The sequence below is a fragment of the Zeugodacus cucurbitae genome, chromosome X (genome assembly GCF_028554725.1).
Source record: "Zeugodacus cucurbitae isolate PBARC_wt_2022May chromosome X, idZeuCucr1.2, whole genome shotgun sequence".
NCBI lineage: Eukaryota > Metazoa > Arthropoda > Insecta > Diptera > Tephritidae > Zeugodacus > Zeugodacus cucurbitae.
In genome coordinates this window covers 24,575,046-24,597,600 of record NC_071672.1, presented here as the reverse complement: position 1 = coordinate 24,597,600, position 22,555 = coordinate 24,575,046, and the positions used below count along the sequence as shown (strand labels likewise).

The 22,555-nt window shown below is 30.1% G+C and overlaps 6 pseudogenes; 5 read left to right on the top strand and 1 right to left on the bottom strand.

Annotated features, from left to right (window-relative positions):
- The first annotated feature begins 2,088 nt into the window (after positions 1-2,088).
- Positions 2,089-3,529, top strand: LOC128923020 (NADH-ubiquinone oxidoreductase chain 2-like; annotated as a pseudogene).
- Positions 3,530-3,998: 469 nt separating this feature from the next.
- LOC128923051 (cytochrome c oxidase subunit 1-like) lies at positions 3,999-5,848 on the top strand (annotated as a pseudogene).
- Positions 5,849-9,513: 3,665 nt separating this feature from the next.
- Positions 9,514-10,876, bottom strand: LOC128923053 (NADH-ubiquinone oxidoreductase chain 5-like; annotated as a pseudogene).
- A 2,711-nt stretch (positions 10,877-13,587) lies between these two features.
- On the top strand, positions 13,588-14,847 carry LOC128923019 (cytochrome b-like; annotated as a pseudogene).
- A 370-nt stretch (positions 14,848-15,217) lies between these two features.
- LOC128923018 (NADH-ubiquinone oxidoreductase chain 2-like) lies at positions 15,218-22,519 on the top strand (annotated as a pseudogene).
- LOC128923050 (cytochrome c oxidase subunit 1-like) lies at positions 18,843-22,519 on the top strand (annotated as a pseudogene).
- Positions 22,520-22,555: the final 36 nt, after the last annotated feature.

Sequence of the window (22,555 nt, the reverse complement as noted above, 5' to 3'; positions counted from 1 at the left end):
TCGTGTGTTGTGTTGTTTTGTCTTGTCTTGTGTTGCTTTGTCGTGTCATGTCTTGTCTTGTCTTGTCCTGTACTGTCGTGTGTTCTGTTGTCTTGTCTTGTCATGTCGTGTGTTGTGTTGTTTTGTCTTGTCTTGTGTTGTTTTGTCGTGTCATGTCTTGTCTTGTCTTGTCTTGTCTTGTCCTGTCCTGCCGTGTGTTGTGTTGTTTTGTCTTGTCTTGTCATGTCATGTCATGTCGTGTCTTGTGTTGCTTTGTCTTGTCTTGTCTTGTGTTGCCTCGTCTTGTCTTGTCTTGTCTTGTCCTGTCCTGACGTGTGTTGTGTTGTTTTGTCTTGTCTTGTCTTGTCTTGTCATGTCGTGTGTTGTGTTGTTTTGTCTTGTCTTGTCTTGTCTTGTCATGTCGTGTGTTGTGTTGTTTTGTCTTGTCTTGTCTTGTCCTGTCCTGTCGTGTGTTGTGTTGTTTTGTCTTGTCTTGTCTTGTTTTGTCTTGTCTTGTCTTGTTTTATGTTGTCTTGTTTTGTCATGTAATGTCATGTCGTGTGTTGTGTTGTTTTGTCTTGTCTTGTGTTGTTTTGTCGTGTCATGTCTTGTCTTGTCTTGTCCTGTCCTGCCGTGTGTTGTGTTGTTTTGTCTTGTCTTGTCATGTCATGTCATGTCGTGTCTTGTGTTGCTTTGTCTTGTCTTGTCTTGTGTTGCCTCGTCTTGTCTTGTCTTGTCTTGTCCTGTCCTGACGTGTGTTGTGTTGTTTTGTCTTGTCTTGTCTTGTCTTGTCATGTCGTGTGTTGTGTTGTTTTGTCTTGTCTTGTTGTGTATTGTCATGTCATGTCATGTCGTGTCTTGTGTTGCTTTGTCTTGTCTTGTCTTGTCTTGTCATGTCGTGTGTTGTGTTGTTTTGTCTTGTCTTGTTGTGTATTGTCATGTCTTATATTGTCTTGTCTTGTCTTGTCTTGTCATGTCATGTCATGTCGTGTGTTGTGTTGTTTTGTCTTGTCTTGTCTTGTCTTGTCTTGTCATGTCGTGTGTTGTGTTGTTTTGTCTTGTCTTGTCTTGTTTTGTCTTGTCTTGTCTTGTTTTATGTTGTCTTGTTTTGTCATGTAATGTCATGTCGTGTGTTGTGTTGTTTTGTCTTGTCTTGTGTTGTTTTGTCGTGTCATGTCTTGTCTTGTCTTGTCTTGTCTTGTCCTGTCCTGCCGTGTGTTGTGTTGTTTTGTCTTGTCTTGTCATGTCATGTCATGTCGTGTCTTGTGTTGCTTTGTCTTGTCTTGTCTTGTGTTGCCTCGTCTTGTCTTGTCTTGTCTTGTCCTGTCCTGACGTGTGTTGTGTTGCTTTGTCTTGTCTTGTCTTGTCTTGTCATGTCGTGTGTTGTGTTGTTTTGTCTTGTCTTGTCTTGTCTTGTCATGTCGTGCGTTGTGTTGTTTTGTCTTGTCTTGTGTTGTTTTGTCGTGTCATGTCTTGTCTTGTCTTGTCCTGTCTTGTCGTGTGTTGTCTTGTCTTGTCGTGTCCTGACGTGTGTTGTGTTGTTTTGTCTTGTCTTGTTTTGTCTTGTCCTGTCTTGTCTTGTCTTGTGTTGTCTTGTGTTGTTTTGTCGTGTCATGTCTTGTCTTGTCTTGTCCTGTCCTGTCGTATGTTGTGTTGTTTTGTCTTGTCTTGTCATGTCATGTCATGTCGTGTCTTGTGTTGCTTTGTCTTGTCTTGTCATGTCGTGTGTTGTGTTGTTTTGTCTTGTCTTGTTTTGTCTTGTCTTGTCTTGTCTTGCCTTATCTTGCCTTGTCTTGTCTTGTCTGGTCTTGTCTTGTCTTGTCTTGTCTTGTCTTGTCTTGTCATGTCTTGTCTTGTTTTGTCTTGTTTTCTCATGTAATGTCATGTCGTGTGTTGTGTTGTTTTGTCTTGTCTTTTGTTGTTTTGTCGTCTCATGTCTTGTCTTGTCTTGTCTTGTCTTGTCCTGTCCTGTCGTGTGTTGTGTTGTTTTGTCTTGTCTTGTCATGTCATGTCATGTCGTGTCTTGTGTTGCTTTGTCTTGTCTTGTCTTGTCTTGTCATGTCATTCATCTATCTATTTATCTATGAGTTGTACTTTTAACTCTCGGAAATGTCTATATTGGAATTTACTGTTAACTACTAGTAAAAAATACAATTTAAATAAGTTTACTAATTTAACTTATTTAGATAAAATTAATTTAAATGTAATTATTTTATCTAACTTAATTAAAATTAACTATAGAAAAAAAAAAAAAAAAAATTAGATGAAAACAGCCTATTATAAATGAAATAAGCTGTTTTCATTGAATGAATTGCCTGACGAAAAGGGTTACCTTGATAGGGTAAATTATGTAATAATATTACATTCATTATATTTAATAGAATTAAACTATTTCTAAAAGTATCAAAAACTTTTGTGCATCATACACCAAAATATATCAATTATAAAAAGATAAGCTAATCAAGCTACTGGGTTCATACCCCATTTATAAAGGTCCTAATCCTTTTCTTTTTAATTTTTAATAATTCAGCTAAAATTATATTCTTCTTTATCTTAATTACAGGTACAATAATCACAGTATCATCTAATTCTTGATTGGGAGCTTGAATAGGTCTAGAAATTAATTTATTATCTTTTATCCCCCTAATAAATAGTAATAATTTAATATCTACAGAAGCCTCTCTTAAGTATTTCCTAACTCAAGCCTTAGCCTCAGCAGTATTATTATTTGCTATTATAATGAGATACTTAAACAATTTTCCTGTCACACAAGAAAATTCTTTATATAATGACTTAATTATTACATCATCACTATTATTAAAAAGAGGGGCAGCCCCCTTTCATTTCTGATTTCCAAATGTTATAGAAGGCTTATCGTGAATAAACGCTTTAACTTTAATAACCTGACAAAAAATTGCCCCTCTTATATTAATCTCCTACATTTCGCCAAACAATTTTATTCTTTTAGTAATCTTTACATCAACCATTGTAGGATCTTTAGGAGGATTAAATCAAACTTCCTTACGAAAGTTAATAGCCTTCTCCTCTATCAACCACCTAGGTTGAATATTAGCGGCTATGCAAACTAGTGAATCGATATGATTAATTTATTTTTCATTTTATTCATTTTTATCCTTCAGTCTAACCTTCATATTCAACAATTTTAAAATATTCCACATCAATCAATTATTCGATTCATTTTTTAGATCAAAAATTTTAAAATTTATATTATTTCTTAATCTTCTATCCTTAGGTGGACTACCCCCATTCATTGGGTTTCTACCTAAATGGTTGGTTATTCAGATATTAGTTCTAAAAAGACAATACATTTTAGTAACCATCATAACTGTAATAACTTTAATTACATTATTTTTTTATCTACGACTATGTTTTGCAGCTTTTATACTAAACTACTACGAAAATAATTGAACGGTAAATATATTCATCAACAATTTTTCTTTTAAAACTATACTTGTTTTATCTTTCATCTCTACATTTAGATTAGTACTAGTTTCCCTAGTCTACCTATTCTTGTAAATTTATAGAATAAGGCTTTAAGTTAAATAAACTAATAGCCTTCAAAGCTATAAATATAAGTATAGTCTTTTAAGCCTTAGTAAGTTTTTACTCCTTTAGAATTGCAGTCTAATGTCATTATTGACTATAAAGCCTTGATTAAAAAGAATAAATTCTTATAAATAGATTTACAGTCTATTGCCTAAACTTCAGCCATTTAATCGCGACAATGGCTATTTTCAACGAACCATAAAGATATCGGAACATTATATTTTATTTTCGGAGCTTGAGCAGGTATAGTAGGAACATCTCTTAGAATCTTAGTCCGGGCAGAACTGGGTCACCCAGGAGCTTTAATCGGAGATGATCAAATCTATAATGTCATCGTAACAGCTCATGCATTTGTTATGATTTTTTTCATAGTAATACCTATTATAATTGGAGGATTTGGAAATTGACTAGTACCCCTAATACTAGGAGCGCCAGATATAGCATTCCCTCGAATGAATAATATAAGATTTTGATTATTACCTCCCTCTCTTACATTACTTTTAGTGAGCAGTATAGTAGAAAACGGAGCTGGTACAGGTTGAACTGTTTATCCTCCCCTTTCATCAATTATCGCTCATGGTGGGGCCTCAGTTGATTTAGCTATTTTTTCTCTGCATTTAGCTGGTATTTCATCAATTTTAGGAGCCGTAAATTTCATTACTACAGTAATTAATATGCGATCAACAGGAATCACATTTGACCGGATACCTTTATTCGTTTGAGCCGTAGTATTGACAGCTCTTCTTTTACTTCTATCTCTACCTGTATTAGCCGGAGCTATTACTATACTTTTAACAGACCGGTTCCTTAGGTATAATTTACGCTATAATAGCAATTGGATTACTTGGATTTATCGTATGAGCCCATCATATATTTACAGTAGGTATAGATGTTGATACTCGAGCTTACTTCACTTCAGCTACAATAATTATTGCTGTTCCTACTGGAATTAAAATTTTCAGATGACTAGCCACTCTTCATGGAACACAATTAAATTATTCCCCAGCTATATTATGAGCTTTAGGTTTTGTATTTTTATTCACAGTTGGGGGACTAACTGGAGTAGTATTAGCCAACTCTTCTGTTGATATTATTCTTCATGACACTTACTACGTAGTAGCTCATTTCCATTATGTTTTATCAATAGGAGCAGTATTTGCTATTATAGCTGGATTTGTACACTGATATCCATTATTTACTGGATTAGTTTTAAACCCTAAGTGATTAAAAAGTCAATTTATTATTATATTTATTGGTGTAAACTTAACTTTCTTCCCTCAACACTTCTTAGGATTAGCAGGAATACCTCGACGTTACTCCGACTACCCAGATGCTTACACAACATGAAATGTAGTTTCTACAATTGGTTCATCAATTTCTTTACTAGGAATTCTTTTCTTCTTATTTATTATTTGAGAAAGATTAGTTACTCAACGTCAAGTAATTTACCCAATGCAACTTAGTTCTTCAATTGAATGACTTCAAAATACACCACCTGCTGAACATAGTTATTCAGAATTACCTCTTTTAACTAATTTCTAATATGGCAGATTAGTGCAATGGATTTAAGCTCCATATATAAAGTATTTTACTTTTATTAGAAACTAATGACAACATGAGCTGCCCTTGGCCTTCAAGATAGTGCCTCTCCTCTTATAGAACAACTTACATTTTTTCATGATCATGCTCTTATAATTTTAGTAATAATTACAACTCTTGTAGGTTATTTAATATTTATATTGTTCTTCAATACTTACACAAACCGAAACCTCCTTCACGGTCAAACCATTGAAATAATTTGAACTATTCTTCCAGCAATTGTTCTGCTATTTATTGCTTTCCCCTCTCTACGCCTACTTTACTTATTGGATGAAATTAATGAACCTTCAGTAACTTTAAAGGCTATCGGACACCAATGATACTGAAGTTACGAATATTCAGATTTCATAAATGTAGAATTTGACTCATATATAATCCCTACTAATGAATTAGCTACAGACGGATTTCGTTTATTAGACGTAGATAACCGAGTAGTTTTACCTATAAATTCACAAATTCGAATTTTAGTGACAGCCGCAGATGTAATCCACTCTTGAACAATTCCATCGTTAGGAGTAAAAGTTGATGGAACCCCGGGCCGATTAAACCAAACTAATTTTTTAATAAACCGCCCAGGTTTATTCTATGGTCAATGTTCTGAAATTTGCGGAGCTAATCACAGTTTTATACCTATTGTAATCGAAAGAATCCCTGTTAATCATTTTATTAAATGAGTTACTAACAGAGCTAACTCATAATTTATCATTAGATGACTGAAAGCAAGTACTGGTCTCTTAAACCATTTTATAGTAAATTAGCACTTACTTCTAATGAAAAAAAATTAGTTAAAATATAACATTAGTGTGTCAAACTGAAATTACTGAATTAATTAGTATTTTTTAATTCCACCAATAGCTCCTATCGGTTGATTAAGTTTATTTATTATCTTCTCAATTACTTTTATTTTGTTTAGTATAATAAATTATTATTCTGTACTTCCACAAACCCCTAAATCTCAAATCGCAAAGAAGTATTCATCTACATCCCTTAACTGAAAATGATAACAAATTTATTCTCTGTATTCGATCCCTCATCAAGCATTTTCAATTAATCATTAAATTGAATAAGAACATTCCTAGGATTATTGTTAATCCCATCAGCTTACTGATTAATACCATCACGATGACATATTTTTTGAAATTCTATTTTACTAACACTACATAAGGAATTCAAAACCTTATTAGGTCCCTCAGGTCATTCAGGTTCAACCTTCATTTTCGTTTCATTATTTTCTCTAATTCTATTTAATAATTTTATAGGTTTATTCCCTTATATCTTCACAAGTACAAGTCATTTAACATTGACCCTTACCTTGGCTCTTCCTCTATGATTATGTTTTATATTATATGGATGAATTAACCACACTCAACACATATTCGCCCATTTAGTGCCCCAAGGAACTCCAGCAGTACTAATACCATTCATGGTATGTATTGAAACTATTAGTAATATTATTCGGCCAGGAACTTTAGCTGTTCGACTTCTTCTTCTTAACTGGCGTAGAAACCGCTTACGCGGTTATAGCCGAGTCCACAACAGTGCGCCACGCATCTCTGCTTTTGGCGGTTTGGCGCCAATTGGTAATACCAAGTGAAGACAGGTCCTTCTCCACCTGGTCCTTCCACCGGAGTGGAGGTCTCCCTCTTCCTCGGCTTCCACCAGCGGGTACTGCATCGAAAACTTTCAGAGCTGGGGTACTTTCATCCATTCGAACAACATGTCCCAGCCAGCGTAGCCGCTGTCTTTTTATTCGCTGGACTATGTCTATGTCGTCGAACAACACATACAGCTCATCATTCCATCTTCTGCGGTATTCGCCGTTGCCAATGTTTAAGGGACCGTAAATCTTCCGCAAAACCTTTCTCTCGAAAACTCCTAGTGCCGTCTCATCGGATGTTGACACCGTCCACGCTTCTGCACCATAAAGTAGGACGGGAATGATGAGGGACTTGTAGAGTTTAGTTTTTGTTCGTCGAGAGAGGACTTTACTTTTCAATTGCCTACTCAGTCCATAGTAGCACCTGTTGGCAAGAGTGATTCTGCGTTGGATTTCAAGGCTGACATTATTATCGGTGTTAATGTTGGTTCCTAGGTATACGAAATTATCTACAACTAGCTGTTCGACTAGCGGCTAATATAATCGCAGGACACTTATTATTAACCCTATTGGGAAATACTGGCCCTTCGTTATCTTACATTATTGTATCCCTTTTATTAATTGGACAAATTGCTTTATTAGTACTTGAATCAGCTGTAGCTATTATTCAGTCATATGTATTTGCTGTTTTAAGTACTTTATACTCTAGTGAAGTAAATTAATGTCAACACACTCAAATCACCCATTCCATTTAGTAGATTATAGCCCATGACCTTTAACAGGAGCTATCGGAGCTATAACATCAGTATCAGGTTTAGTGAAATGATTCCACCAATACGACATTTCGCTATTTCTATTAGGAAATGTAATTACTATCCTAACAGTCTATCAATGATGACGAGACGTCTCACGAGAAGGAACATTTCAAGGATTACATACCCTACCAGTTACATTAGGCCTTCGATGAGGAATAATTTTATTTATTTTATCAGAAGTCTTATTCTTTGTATCCTTCTTTTGAGCATTTTTCCATAGCAGACTATCACCTGCCATCGAATTAGGTGCTTCATGACCCCCTGCTGGTATTCAACCATTCAATCCATTCCAAATTCCTTTGTTAAATACAGCAATTCTTTTATCATCTGGAGTTACAGTAACTTGAGCTCACCATAGATTAATAGAGGGTAATCATTCTCAAGCCACACAAGGATTATTTTTTACAGTTTTATTAGGGGTTTACTTCACTATCCTACAAGCCTATGAATACATCGAAGCACCTTTTACTATTGCAGATTCAGTTTACGGTTCTACATTCTTTATAGCAACAGGCTTCCATGGAATTCACGTATTAATTGGAACAACTTTCCTTTTAGTCTGTTTAATCCGACATTTAAATAATCATTTTTCTAAAACTCATCATTTCGGATTTGAAGCAGCCGCATGATACTGACATTTCGTTGATATTGTATGATTATTCCTCTATATCTCAATTTATTGATGAGGAGGTTAATTAATTATCTGTATAGTATATAAGAATATTTGACTTCCAATCATAAGGTCTACTAATCAGTAGTATAGATAATCTTTTCAATCATTATTATAGGGTTAATTCTAATAACAATCACCAGAATTGTAATAATTTTAGCTTCAGTACTTTCAAAAAAAGCTCTTACAGACCGAGAAAAATGTTCTCCATTTGAATGTGGGTTTGATCCAAAGTCATCTTCACGCCTACCTTTCTCACTTCGATTCTTCCTAATCACTATTATTTTTCTAATTTTCGATGTAGAAATTGCTCTTATTTTACCTATAGTTCTAATTATCTCTACTTCAGACATCTTCATATGAACAATTACCTCAATTATTTTCATTATTATTCTAATTATTGGATTATATCATGAATGAAATCAAGGAATATTAAACTGATCAAACTAAACCTAGGGTTGTAGTTAATTATAACATTTGATTTGCATTCAAAAAGTATTGATATTCTCAATCTACCTTAAACAGAATATGAAGCGATTTATTGCAATTAGTTTCGACCTAATCTTAGGTATTTAATACCCTTATTCTCTAAATGTATAAAATTAATTATTTACTAAATCTTTTTAATTGAAGCCAAAAAGAGGCTTATCACTGTTAATGATAGAATTGAGGTTATTCTCCAATTAAGGAAGTATGACGTTCAAGAAAAAGCTGCTAACTTTTATCTTTTAATGGTTAAACTCCATTTGTACTTCTGTTTATATAGTTTAGCAAAAACATTACATTTTCATTGTAAAAACAAAATTTTACTATTTTTATAAATTACTAAAACTAATTCACTATATCCAAAAATTACATAATTACCCTAACATCTTCAGTGTTATGCTCTACATTTAAGCTATTTGAATAAAATATTAAAAAGAAAGAAAACAAGAAAGTAATTCATAAAACAAATAATAAAAGATAAATCTTCAAGTTATTATTGTGTATAACAAATATATGTTGAGAATATTTCCCTAATTCGTTATATAAATTTTGACCCCCTAAAAATTCTGATCAACCCTGATCAAAAGATTTACATACTCTTCCTCCTAAAATCAAGGGATAGTTAATAATCCCATAAGTAGAGATATAAGGTATAAATCATATAGAACCAAAAAAATAACTGCTAACATAATTACTTAAAGATTTATTAAAATAAAATAAAGAAACATTTGAAATTAAATAGCCTAATACACCTCCCACAATACAAACAAACAAAGTTAACAACTTCAAATAACTAGGCAAACAAATTATATATGGTGTAGGAAAAATCAATCAACTTAACATACTACCTCCCACAATTCTCATTACTAGTAAACCTCTCATCCCACGAAGCATAATTCATCCCTCATCTCTTAACATATTTAAAGAACCACAATTTAATTCACCTGTTATTGAATAATAGACCAATCGAAAAGAATAGCAAACAGTTAAACCAGTAGAAAAAAATATAAAAAGAAAGAAAATATATTAATATAACTTAAAGAAACAATCTCAAGAATTATGTCCTTAGAATAAAACCCAGCTAAAAAAGGCATACTACACAACGCTAAATTAGCAACATTAAAACAACCAGATGTTAATGGTATATAAATACCAAGTCCTCCTATCAAACGAATATCTTGAGAATTATTCATATTATGAATAATAGCTCCAGCACATATAAACAAAAGAGCCTTAAATAAAGCATGAGTTAACAGATGAAAAAAAGCTAATTTATAAAATCCTATAGATAAAATTCTTATTATTAATCCTAATTGTCTTAAAGTAGATAGGGCAATAATCTTTTTTAGGTCAAATTCAAAATTAGCCCCCAATCCAGCTATAAATATAGTCAAACCAGATAATAATAATAATAAATCCCCTAATCATGTACCTCTCAACAAAATATTAAATCGAATTAATAAATAAACCCCAGCAGTCACCAAAGTAGAAGAATGAACTAAAGCAGAAACTGGTGTAGGAGCCGCTATAGCAGCAGGTAATCAAGATGAAAATGGAATCTGAGCACTATTAGTTATAGCAGCTAATATAATCAAAGCCCCAATAATTTCCATTTCTACTCTATTTTTCATAACTTCTAAATAAAAAATATAGTTTCAACTCCCGTAATTTAACATTCAAGCAATAGCTAATAAAAATGCGACATCCCCAATCCGATTGGATAAAGCTGTTAATATGCCAGCATTATATGACTTAACATTTTGAAAATAAATAACTAAACAATAAGATACTAATCCTAACCCATCTCACCCTAATAAAATTCTAATCAAATTTGGACTAATAATTAATAACATTATAGATATAACGAATATAAGAACTAATATAATAAAACGATTAATATTTAAATCACCTCTCATATACTCCTTTCTATAATAAATAACTAAAGAAGCAATTAATAGAACAAAAGATATAAATAATAAACTTATTCAATCAAATAAAAAGGTTATTACAATTCTAGCTGAATTTAAACTTACAACTTCTCACTCCAAAAAGATAGTATAATCATTTATTAAAAATAACAAACTAGACAAAAAAAAATTGATTCTAATAGAAATTAAAACCAAAAATCTAATTCTACAAATTGATAAATATTTCACGATCTAAAATGACTAACTCATATCATTGACACCACAAATCAATATTTTAAATAAACTATTTAGATTAATTAAAGTCAAAATAAACAAATATCTCTCTTTAAAATTAATAAATTTAAAGGAAACCAATGAAGAAATAATAGCAAATATTCCCGAATCTTACCCCCTCTAAATGAATATACGCCAGAAAATACCTTACCATGATGACTATAAGCATATAAATATAATGTATATGCAGCTCTAAAAAAAGATAGTAAAGATAAAGAAATTATAGTAACTCAAGATCAACTAACAATTCTATTCAATAAAGAAATTTCACCTAATAAATTCAACGAAGGAGGGGCCGCTATGTTACAAGCTCTTAGTAAAAATCACCATAATGTTATAGAAGGTATAAAATTTAATAACCCCTTATTAATTAATAAACTTCGACTCCCTAACCGTTCATAAGTAATATTGGCTAAACAAAACAACCCTGAAGAACATAACCCATGAGCAATTATCAAAGTATAAGATCCGCAAAGACCTCAATAAGTTAAAGTTATAAGACCCCCTAATACAATACCTATATGAGCTACAGAAGAATAAGCAATAAGAGCCTTTAAATCAGTTTGACGTAAACAAACCAAACTAATCAATACCCCCCCTACTAATCTAATACTAACTCAAATATAATTATATTTAATGCCTCTCATTTGTATAAAAGAAAACACTCGTAATAACCCGTATCCTCCTAACTTCAATATAATGCCGGCTAAAATTATTGATCCTGAAACTGGAGCCTCTACATGAGCTTTAGGTAGCCATAAATGAACCAAAAATATTGGTATCTTAACTAAAAAGGCTAAAATTAAACTTAAATACAACAAATCATAATTAAATATATAATTACCCAATAAATAAAAGTTTATAGTATTTAAAGTATTATATAAATAAAAAATCCCAACCAATATAGGTAAAGAAACTAATAAAGTGTAAAATAATAAATAAACACCAGCCTGTAAACGTTCGGGTTGATATCCTCATCCTAAAATTAAAAATAAAGTAGGAATTAAACTACTTTCAAAAAATAAATAAAATATAAATAAATTTATACTTCTAAAAGTCAAAACTAAAAAAATCAATAAAATTAATACATTAAACAAAAATAATCTTTTATAATTATTATATTTATTAACAGACTCACTAGCTGTCAACATTAATGTACAAATTCAAAAACTTAATAAAATTAATCCATAAGAAATTACATCAAATCCTAAAAAATAAGAAATATTTACAAAATAATTAGTACAATAATTTAATATAATGAAAATAAAAGTAACAACAAATAATAAATTTTGTACCATTCAAAACAAACCGTTAATAAAACAAATAGGACTAATAAAAAGTAAAGGGTGATTTTTTAAGAGCTTGATAACTTTTTAAAAAAAAAAAACGCATAAAATTTGCAAAATCTCATCGGTTCTTTATTTGAAACGTTAGATTGGTTCATGACATTTACTTTTTGAAGATAATTTCATTTAAATGTTGACCGCGGCTGCGTCTTAGGTGGTCCATTCGGAAAGTCCAATTTTGGGCAACTTTTTCGAGCATTTCGGCCGGAATAGCCCGAATTTCTTCGGAAATGTTGTCTTCCAAAGCTGGAATAGTTGCTGGCTTATTTCTGTAGACTTTAGACTTGACGTAGCCCCACAAAAAATAGTCTAAAGGCGTTAAATCGCATGATCTTGGTGGCCAACTTACGGGTCCATTTCTTGAGATGAATTGTTCTCCGAAGTTTTCCCTCAAAATGGCCATAGAATCGCGAGCTGTGTGGCATGTAGCGCCATCTTGTTGAAACCACATGTCAACCAAGTTCAGTTCTTCCATTTTTGGCAACAAAAAGTTTGTTAGCATCGAACGATAGCGATCGCCATTCACCGTAACGTTGCGTCCAACAGCATCTTTGAAAAAATACGGTCCAATGATTCCACCAGCGTACAAACCACACCAAACAGTGCATTTTTCGGGATGCATGGGCAGTTCTTGAACGGCTTCTGGTTGCTCTTCACCCCAAATGCGGCAATTTTGCTTATTTACGTAGCCATTCAACCAGAAATGAGCCTCATCGCTGAACAAAATTTGTCGATAAAAAACATTTCGAACCGAACACTGATTTTGGTAATAAAATTCAATGATTTGCAAGCGTTGCTCGTTAGTAAGTCTATTCATGATGAAATGTCAAAGCATACTGAGCATCTTTCTCTTTGACACCATGTCTGAAATCCCACGTGATCTGTCAAATACTAATGCATGAAAATCCTAACCTCAAAAAAATCACCCGTTATTATAAAAATTAATTTTAACATTGTAAAATATTAAATGATTGAAAATAATCATTTCCATGAGTACGAATTATAGAAACTAAAATAGAAAGACCTAAAGCACCTTCGCACACTCTAAAGGTCAAAAATATTATACTAAAAAATCTTCTATAATCTATCAAATTTAAAAAAATAAATAAAAGAAAAAATAAATTTAGTACAATATACTCTAAACTCAAAAGTATTGATAATAAATGCTTACGATTAGAGACAAAAACAAAAATCCCTATTAAAAACAAAAAACAAGGTAGCCCTCAATATAAACTTATTAACATTAGTTTTAATAGTTTAATAAAAACATTGGTCTTGTAAACCAAAAATAAGATTAAGTCTTTTAAAACTTCAAGAGAAAAGAAATTACTTTATCATTAATCCCCAAAATTAATATTTTAATTAAACTACCTCCTGATATTATACAACTATTTTTATACACATCTACATTAATTTCAAGACTTATTTTTATTCAAATAAACCATCCTTTAGCTATAGGGTTAATATTATTAATCCAAACTTTACAAATTTGTTTATTAACAGGATTAATAGCAAAAAGATTTTGATTTTCTTATATTCTATTTCTAATCTTCCTGGGAGGAATACTAGTTTTATTTATTTATGTAACCTCTCTAGCTTCAAACGAAATATTTTCTTTATCTATAAAATTAACTACTATTTGTGTAATAGCTACAGCAACTCTTATACTAATCTCCGTATTTATAGATAAATCATCAACAACATGCTTTATACAAAATCTAGAAATACAACCGTTTAACCAAATAAAAAGTATTCTTCCAGAAAACGCTCTAAATCTACATAAACTATATAACTTCCCCACAAATATAATCACCATTCTATTAATAAACTACCTTTTAGTTACTTTAATTGCTGTAGTAAAAATTACTAAATTATTTTATGGTCCTCTTCGGCCAATAAACTAATGAACAAACCTTTACGAACCCAACACCCCTTATTTAAAATTGCAAATAATGCTTTAGTAGATCTACCAGCTCCTGTAAATATTTCAGCTTGATGAAATTTCGGCTCCCTACTAGGATTATGTTTAATTATTCAAATTATAACAGGATTATTCTTAGCTATACATTATACAGCTGATATTAATTTAGCTTTCAATAGAGTAAACCACATTTGTCGTGATGTAAATTATGGTTGATTATTACGAACCCTTCATGCTAATGGAGCATCATTTTTCTTTATTTGTATCTACCTACACGTTGGACGAGGTATTTATTACGGATCCTATTTATTCACACCTACTTGATTAGTAGGAGTACTAATTCTATTTTTAGTAATAGCAACAGCCTTTATAGGGTATGTCTTACCTTGAGGACAAATATCATTCTGAGGGGCCACAGTTATTACTAACCTTTTATCAGCTATTCCATACTTAGGTATTGATTTAGTACAATGAGTATGGGGAGGATTCGCTGTTGACAACGCAACCCTTACTCGATTCTTCACCTTTCATTTTATTTTACCATTTATCGTACTAGCAATAACTTTAATTCATTTATTATTCTTACATCAAACAGGATCTAATAACCCAATTGGATTAAATTCTAATATTGATAAAATCCCCTTCCACCCATATTTCTTGTTATAACAATAATCACTACTAATGGATCAATAACTCATAAATTAATGATTTTTTATAATTAAAAGTTCATTAAATTTTAACATCACCCCAACAAAATATTCTCCATTATAAAAATAAAATAAATCCAAAAAATTTAAATAAAAAAAAATATAAAGATTTATAGGGTCTTCTCGTCTTTTAATAATATTTTAGCTTTTTGACTAAAATATAAAATTCTATTATAAATTTATATGAAACAGCTTATACCTCGTCCAACCGTTCATACCAGCCTTCAATTAAAAGACTAATGATTATGCTACCTTTGCACAGTTAGAATACTGCGGCCATTTAAAAATTTCAGTGGGCAGGTCAGACTTTAAAAATAACTCAAAAAGACATGTTTTTGTTAAACAGGCGGGTAAAAAATTTGCCGAGTTCTTTATACAAACTTATCATACAAAATTACTTAAACATTAAATATACTAATTCTATCATTATTCCTTTTTATAAATTATTAATAAAAAAATTTTTATAAATAAATTAAAATATAATAAATAATATAAATTATAAAATAATTTATAACAAACTTTATAATGATTGCTAATTCTAAGCATACATTTTATATTAAAATTATTAATTTTTAACAATTTATCTTAAAGCTTATCCCTTAAGATATTCAAATTAATAAATTTTTTAATTAAACAAATAACTAAAAAATTAAAAATTCGTAAATTAAATTTATTTCTAAAAAAACTAGATACCTTTATAAACGAATAACATTTCATTTCTAATAATTTATTTAAAATAATTTTGACACATTAACTTTCATAAATTATTAACTCTTATAAAATCGAGATTAATAAATAATTATTAATTATTTGATAAACCCTGATACACAAGGTACAATAAATAAAATTTTCTTTTAAAACAAAAATTTTTCAAAATATTTCAGTAATCTTTCACAATACTAATTAACTATTATTATTATTTTTTTTCATTAAAAATTACTAAAACATTAAATTATATAATTATTTTTAATAAATTAATTTTAAAACAAAAAAAATTAATAAACAAATATTGCTCAGTTTATATTGATTTGCACAAAAATCTTTTCAATGTAAATGAAACGCTTTACTAAATAAGCTTTAAACTGTCATTCTAGATACACCTTCCGGTACATCTATTATGTTACGACTTATCTTATCGATGTGTGCATATTCTAGAGCTAAAATCAAATTCACAATCTTTAAAATTTTACTATCAAATCCACCTTCACTAAAAATATTTCATAATTAGATCCGTTTAAATATATTTATTGTAACCCATCTCTACTCAAATATAAGCTACACCTTGATCTGATATACATTCCTATTAAAATTATAGAAAATTATTATTCTAATAAAATATTCTGATAACGACGGTATATAAACTGAAAGACAAACTTAAGTAAGGTTCATCGTGGATTATCAATTACAGGACAGGTTCCTCTGAATAGACTAAAATACCGCCAAATTTTTTAAGTTTCAAGAACATAACTACTACTACCTTAGTGTTAACAATTACATTTTAAATAATAGGGTATCTAATCCTAGTTTATATCCAAAATTTACAAGCTTCAAAATCCTACAATTTAAAAATTACTAAATTTAAAATTTCACCTAATAAATTTAATTTTATTTTAAAATCAATCATTTTAACTCACACTGAACAAATTTTATTTGCATTATTTGTGTAACCGCGGCTGCTGGCACAAATTTAGCCAATACTTTATGAAATTACTATTTCCAAGTTTCCTTGATTAATAAAGCTATTTACTGAGATTATAATTAAAATTTATTTATTATTAAAATAAATAAAAATACACGCAAAACCTTACATATAAAATAAATCAATAATAAAATTCAAAGCTAAAATAAAACTTTAATATTAATTTATTAAAAAACTATATATATATTACCTAACAAACCATATTAAACCTTAATAACTAACTTAAAGTACAACTTTAATAAAGTAAAAATATACAAAAATAAAATAACTTAGTACTTCGGTCTGCATCAGTCATTACCCCCTAAGTAATTAACCGTTTTTCATTGTAAAAAATTAGATGAAAACAGCCTATTATAAAAAATCTCGTTTTCATTAAATTCAACTGGTAATAATTAATTGTTTATTATTAATTTAATAATAAAATATAACTATTACTTAATAACATAAAAAAATAAATTAATAATTGAAATAATAATTAAATAAGATAACAAAAAATTATCATATCTGTATAAAAAGATTTAGTAAATAATTAATTTTATACAAATTTTTTTTTTTTTTTTTTTTAAATTATAAAATTTATAAAATATTAAAATTTAAAATAGATTTTCATTCAAAAATTTATTTTTATATAGTCTTAAAAATTTTAAAATATTAGTTAAAGATAAATTAACGATATACCAGTTAAGATTAATAAATATCTATATGTATATAAATGTATATATATATATATATAAATGTATATATATGTATATATATATATATATATATATATTTGGCGTAGGAACCGCTTTAAGCGATTATAGCCGAATATATATATATATATATAAATATTTAATTAATTAATATATGCCTATTAATTATGTCAAAAAAACCCTAGAATTCAGAGATCTATAACAATTAGATCAATTGATTAGTAGATAAAATCATATGTAGTTAGACATTTGTAACTATAAATAAATAATAAAAATAACTCTTTGTTATTCATCTATCTATTTATCTATGAGTTGTACTTTTAACTCTGTTTTAAATTAGATGAAAACAGCCTATTATAAATGAAATAAGCTGTTTTCATTGAATGAATTGCCTGACGAAAAGGGTTACCTTGATAGGGTAAATTATGTAATAATATTACATTCATTATATTTAATAGAATTAAACTATTTCTAAAAGTATCAAAAACTTTTGTGCATCATACACCAAAATATATCAATTATAAAAAGATAAGCTAATCAAGCTACTGGGTTCATACCCCATTTATAAAGGTCCTAATCCTTTTCTTTTTAATTTTTATTAATTCAGCTAAAATTATATTCTTCTTTATCTTAATTACAGGTACAATAATCACAGTATCATCTAATTCTTGATTGGGAGCTTGAATAGGTCTAGAAATTAATTTATTATCTTTTATCCCCCTAATAAATAGTAATAATTTAATATCTACAGAAGCCTCTCTTAAGTATTTCCTAACTCAAGCCTTAGCCTCAGCAGTATTATTATTTGCTATTATAATGAGATACTTAAACAATTTTCCTGTCACACAAGAAAATTCTTTATATAATGACTTAATTATTACATCATCACTATTATTAAAAAGAGGGGCAGCCCCCTTTCATTTCTGATTTCCAAATGTTATAGAAGGCTTATCGTGAATAAACGCTTTAACTTTAATAACCTGACAAAAAATTGCCCCTCTTATATTAATCTCCTACATTTCGCCAAACAATTTTATTCTTTTAGTAATCTTTACATCAACCATTGTAGGATCTTTAGGAGGATTAAATCAAACTTCCTTACGAAAGTTAATAGCCTTCTCCTCTATCAACAACCTAGGTTGAATATTAGCGGCTATGCAAACTAGTGAATCGATATGATTAATTTATTTTTCATTTTATTCATTTTTATCCTTCAGTCTAACCTTCATATTCAACAATTTTAAAATATTCCACATCAATCAACTATTCGATTCATTTTTTAGATCAAAAATTTTAAAATTTATATTATTTCTTAATCTTCTATCCTTAGGTGGACTACCCCCATTCATTGGGTTTCTACCTAAATGGTTGGTTATTCAGATATTAGTTCTAAAAAGACAATACATTTTAGTAACCATCATAACTGTAATAACTTTAATTACATTATTTTTTTATCTACGACTATGTTTTGCAGCTTTTATACAAAACTACTACGAAAATAATTGAACGGTAAATATATTCATCAACAATTTTTCTTTTAAAACTATACTTGTTTTATCTTTCATCTCTACATTTAGATTAGTACTAGTTTCCCTAGTCTACCTATTCTTGTAAATTTATAGAATAAGGCTTTAAGTTAAATAAACTAATAGCCTTCAAAGCTATAAATATAAGTATAGTCTTTTAAGCCTTAGTAAGTTTTTACTCCTTTAGAATTGCAGTCTAATGTCATTATTGACTATAAAGCCTTGATTAAAAAGAATAAATTCTTATAAATAGATTTACAGTCTATTGCCTAAACTTCAGCCATTTAATCGCGACAATGGCTATTTTCAACGAACCATAAAGATATCGGAACATTATATTTTATTTTCGGAGCTTGAGCAGGTATAGTAGGAACATCTCTTAGAATCTTAGTCCGGGCAGAACTGGGTCACCCAGGAGCTTTAATCGGAGATGATCAAATCTATAATGTCATCGTAACAGCTCATGCATTTGTTATGATTTTTTTCATAGTAATACCTATTATAATTGGAGGATTTGGAAATTGACTAGTACCCCTAATACTAGGAGCGCCAGATATAGCATTCCCTCGAATGAATAATATAAGATTTTGATTATTACCTCCCTCTCTTACATTACTTTTAGTGAGCAGTATAGTAGAAAACGGAGCTGGTACAGGTTGAACTGTTTATCCTCCCCTTTCATCAATTATCGCTCATGGTGGGGCCTCAGTTGATTTAGCTATTTTTTCTCTGCATTTAGCTGGTATTTCATCAATTTTAGGAGCCGTAAATTTCATTACTACAGTAATTAATATGCGATCAACAGGAATCACATTTGACCGGATACCTTTATTCGTTTGAGCCGTAGTATTGACAGCTCTTCTTTTACTTCTATCTCTACCTGTATTAGCCGGAGCTATTACTATACTTTTAACAGACCGAAACTTAAACACCTCTTTCTTCGACCCAGCTGGTGGTGGAGACCCTATTTTATACCAACATTTGTTTTGATTCTTTGGACACCCTGAAGTTTATATTTTAATTTTACCAGGATTCGGTATAATTTCTCATATTATTAGACAAGAATCGGGTAAAAGGGAAACATTTGGTTCCTTAGGTATAATTTACGCTATAATAGCAATTGGATTACTTGGATTTATCGTATGAGCCCATCATATATTTACAGTAGGTATAGATGTTGATACTCGAGCTTACTTCACTTCAGCTACAATAATTATTGCTGTTCCTACTGGAATTAAAATTTTCAGATGACTAGCCACTCTTCATGGAACACAATTAAATTAATCCCCAGCTATATTATGAGCTTTAGGTTTTGTATTTTTATTCACAGTTGGGGGACTAACTGGAGTAGTATTAGCCAACTCTTCTGTTGATATTATTCTTCATGACACTTACTACGTAGTAGCTCATTTCCATTATGTTTTATCAATAGGAGCAGTATTTGCTATTATAGCTGGATTTGTACACTGATATCCATTATTTACTGGATTAGTTTTAAACCCTAAGTGATTAAAAAGTCAATTTATTATTATATTTATTGGTGTAAACTTAACTTTCTTCCCTCAACACTTCTTAGGATTAGCAGGAATACCTCGACGTTACTCCGACTACCCAGATGCTTACACAACATGAAATGTAGTTTCTACAATTGGTTCATCAATTTCTTTACTAGGAATTCTTTTCTTCTTATTTATTATTTGAGAAAGATTAGTTACTCAACGTCAAGTAATTTACCCAATGCAACTTAGTTCTTCAATTGAATGACTTCAAAATACACCACCTGCTGAACATAGTTATTCAGAATTACCTCTTTTAACTAATTTCTAATATGGCAGATTAGTGCAATGGATTTAAGCTCCATATATAAAGTATTTTACTTTTATTAGAAACTAATGACAACATGAGCTGCCCTTGGCCTTCAAGATAGTGCCTCTCCTCTTATAGAACAACTTACATTTTTTCATGATCATGCTCTTATAATTTTAGTAATAATTACAACTCTTGTAGGTTATTTAATATTTATATTGTTCTTCAATACTTACACAAACCGAAACCTCCTTCACGGTCAAACCATTGAAATAATTTGAACTATTCTTCCAGCAATTGTTCTGCTATTTATTGCTTTCCCCTCTCTACGCCTACTTTACTTATTGGATGAAATTAATGAACCTTCAGTAACTTTAAAGGCTATCGGACACCAATGATACTGAAGTTACGAATATTCAGATTTCATAAATGTAGAATTTGACTCATATATAATCCCTACTAATGAATTAGCTACAGACGGATTTCGTTTATTAGACGTAGATAACCGAGTAGTTTTACCTATAAATTCACAAATTCGAATTTTAGTGACAGCCGCAGATGTAATCCACTCTTGAACAATTCCATCGTTAGGAGTAAAAGTTGATGGAACCCCGGGCCGATTAAACCAAACTAATTTTTTAATAAACCGCCCAGGTTTATTCTATGGTCAATGTTCTGAAATTTGCGGAGCTAATCACAGTTTTATACCTATTGTAATCGAAAGAATCCCTGTTAATCATTTTATTAAATGAGTTACTAACAGAGCTAACTCATAATTTATCATTAGATGACTGAAAGCAAGTACTGGTCTCTTAAACCATTTTATAGTAAATTAGCACTTACTTCTAATGAAAAAAAATTAGTTAAAATATAACATTAGTGTGTCAAACTGAAATTACTGAATTAATTAGTATTTTTTAATTCCACAAATAGCTCCTATCGGTTGATTAAGTTTATTTATTATCTTCTCAATTACTTTTATTTTGTTTAGTATAATAAATTATTATTCTGTACTTCCACTAAATCTCAAATCTCAAAGAAGTATTCATCTACATCCCTTAACTGAAAATGATAACAAATTTATTCTCTGTATTCGATCCCTCATCAAGCGTTTTCAATTTATCATTAAATTGAATAAGAACATTCCTAGGGTTATTGTTAATCCCATCAGCTTACTGATTAATACCATCACGATGACATATTTTTTGAAATTCTATTTTACTAACACTACACAAGGAATTCAAAACCTTATTAGGTCCCTCAGGTCATTCAGGTTCAACCTTCATTTTCGTTTCATTATTTTCTCTAATTCTATTTAATAATTTTATAGGTTTATTCCCTTATATCTTCACAAGTACAAGTCATTTAACATTGACCCTTACCTTGGCTCTTCCTCTATGATTATGTTTTATATTATATGGATGAATTAACCACACTCAACACATATTCGCCCATTTAGTGCCCCAAGGAACTCCAGCAGTACTAATACCATTCATGGTATGTATTGAAACTATTAGTAATATTATTCGGCCAGGAACTTTAGCTGTTCGACTAGCGGCTAATATAATCGCAGGACACTTATTATTAACCCTATTGGGAAATACTGGCCCTTCGTTATCTTACATTATTGTATCCCTTTTATTAATTGGACAAATTGCTTTATTAGTACTTGAATCAGCTGTAGCTATTATTCAGTCATATGTATTTGCTGTTTTAAGTACTTTATACTCTAGTGAAGTAAATTAATGTCAACACACTCAAATCACCCATTCCATTTAGTAGATTATAGCCCATGACCTTTAACAGGAGCTATCGGAGCTATAACATCAGTATCAGGTTTAGTTAAATGATTCCACCAATACGACATTTCGCTATTTCTATTAGGAAATGTAATTACTATCCTAACAGTCTATCAATGATGACGAGACGTCTCACGAGAAGGAA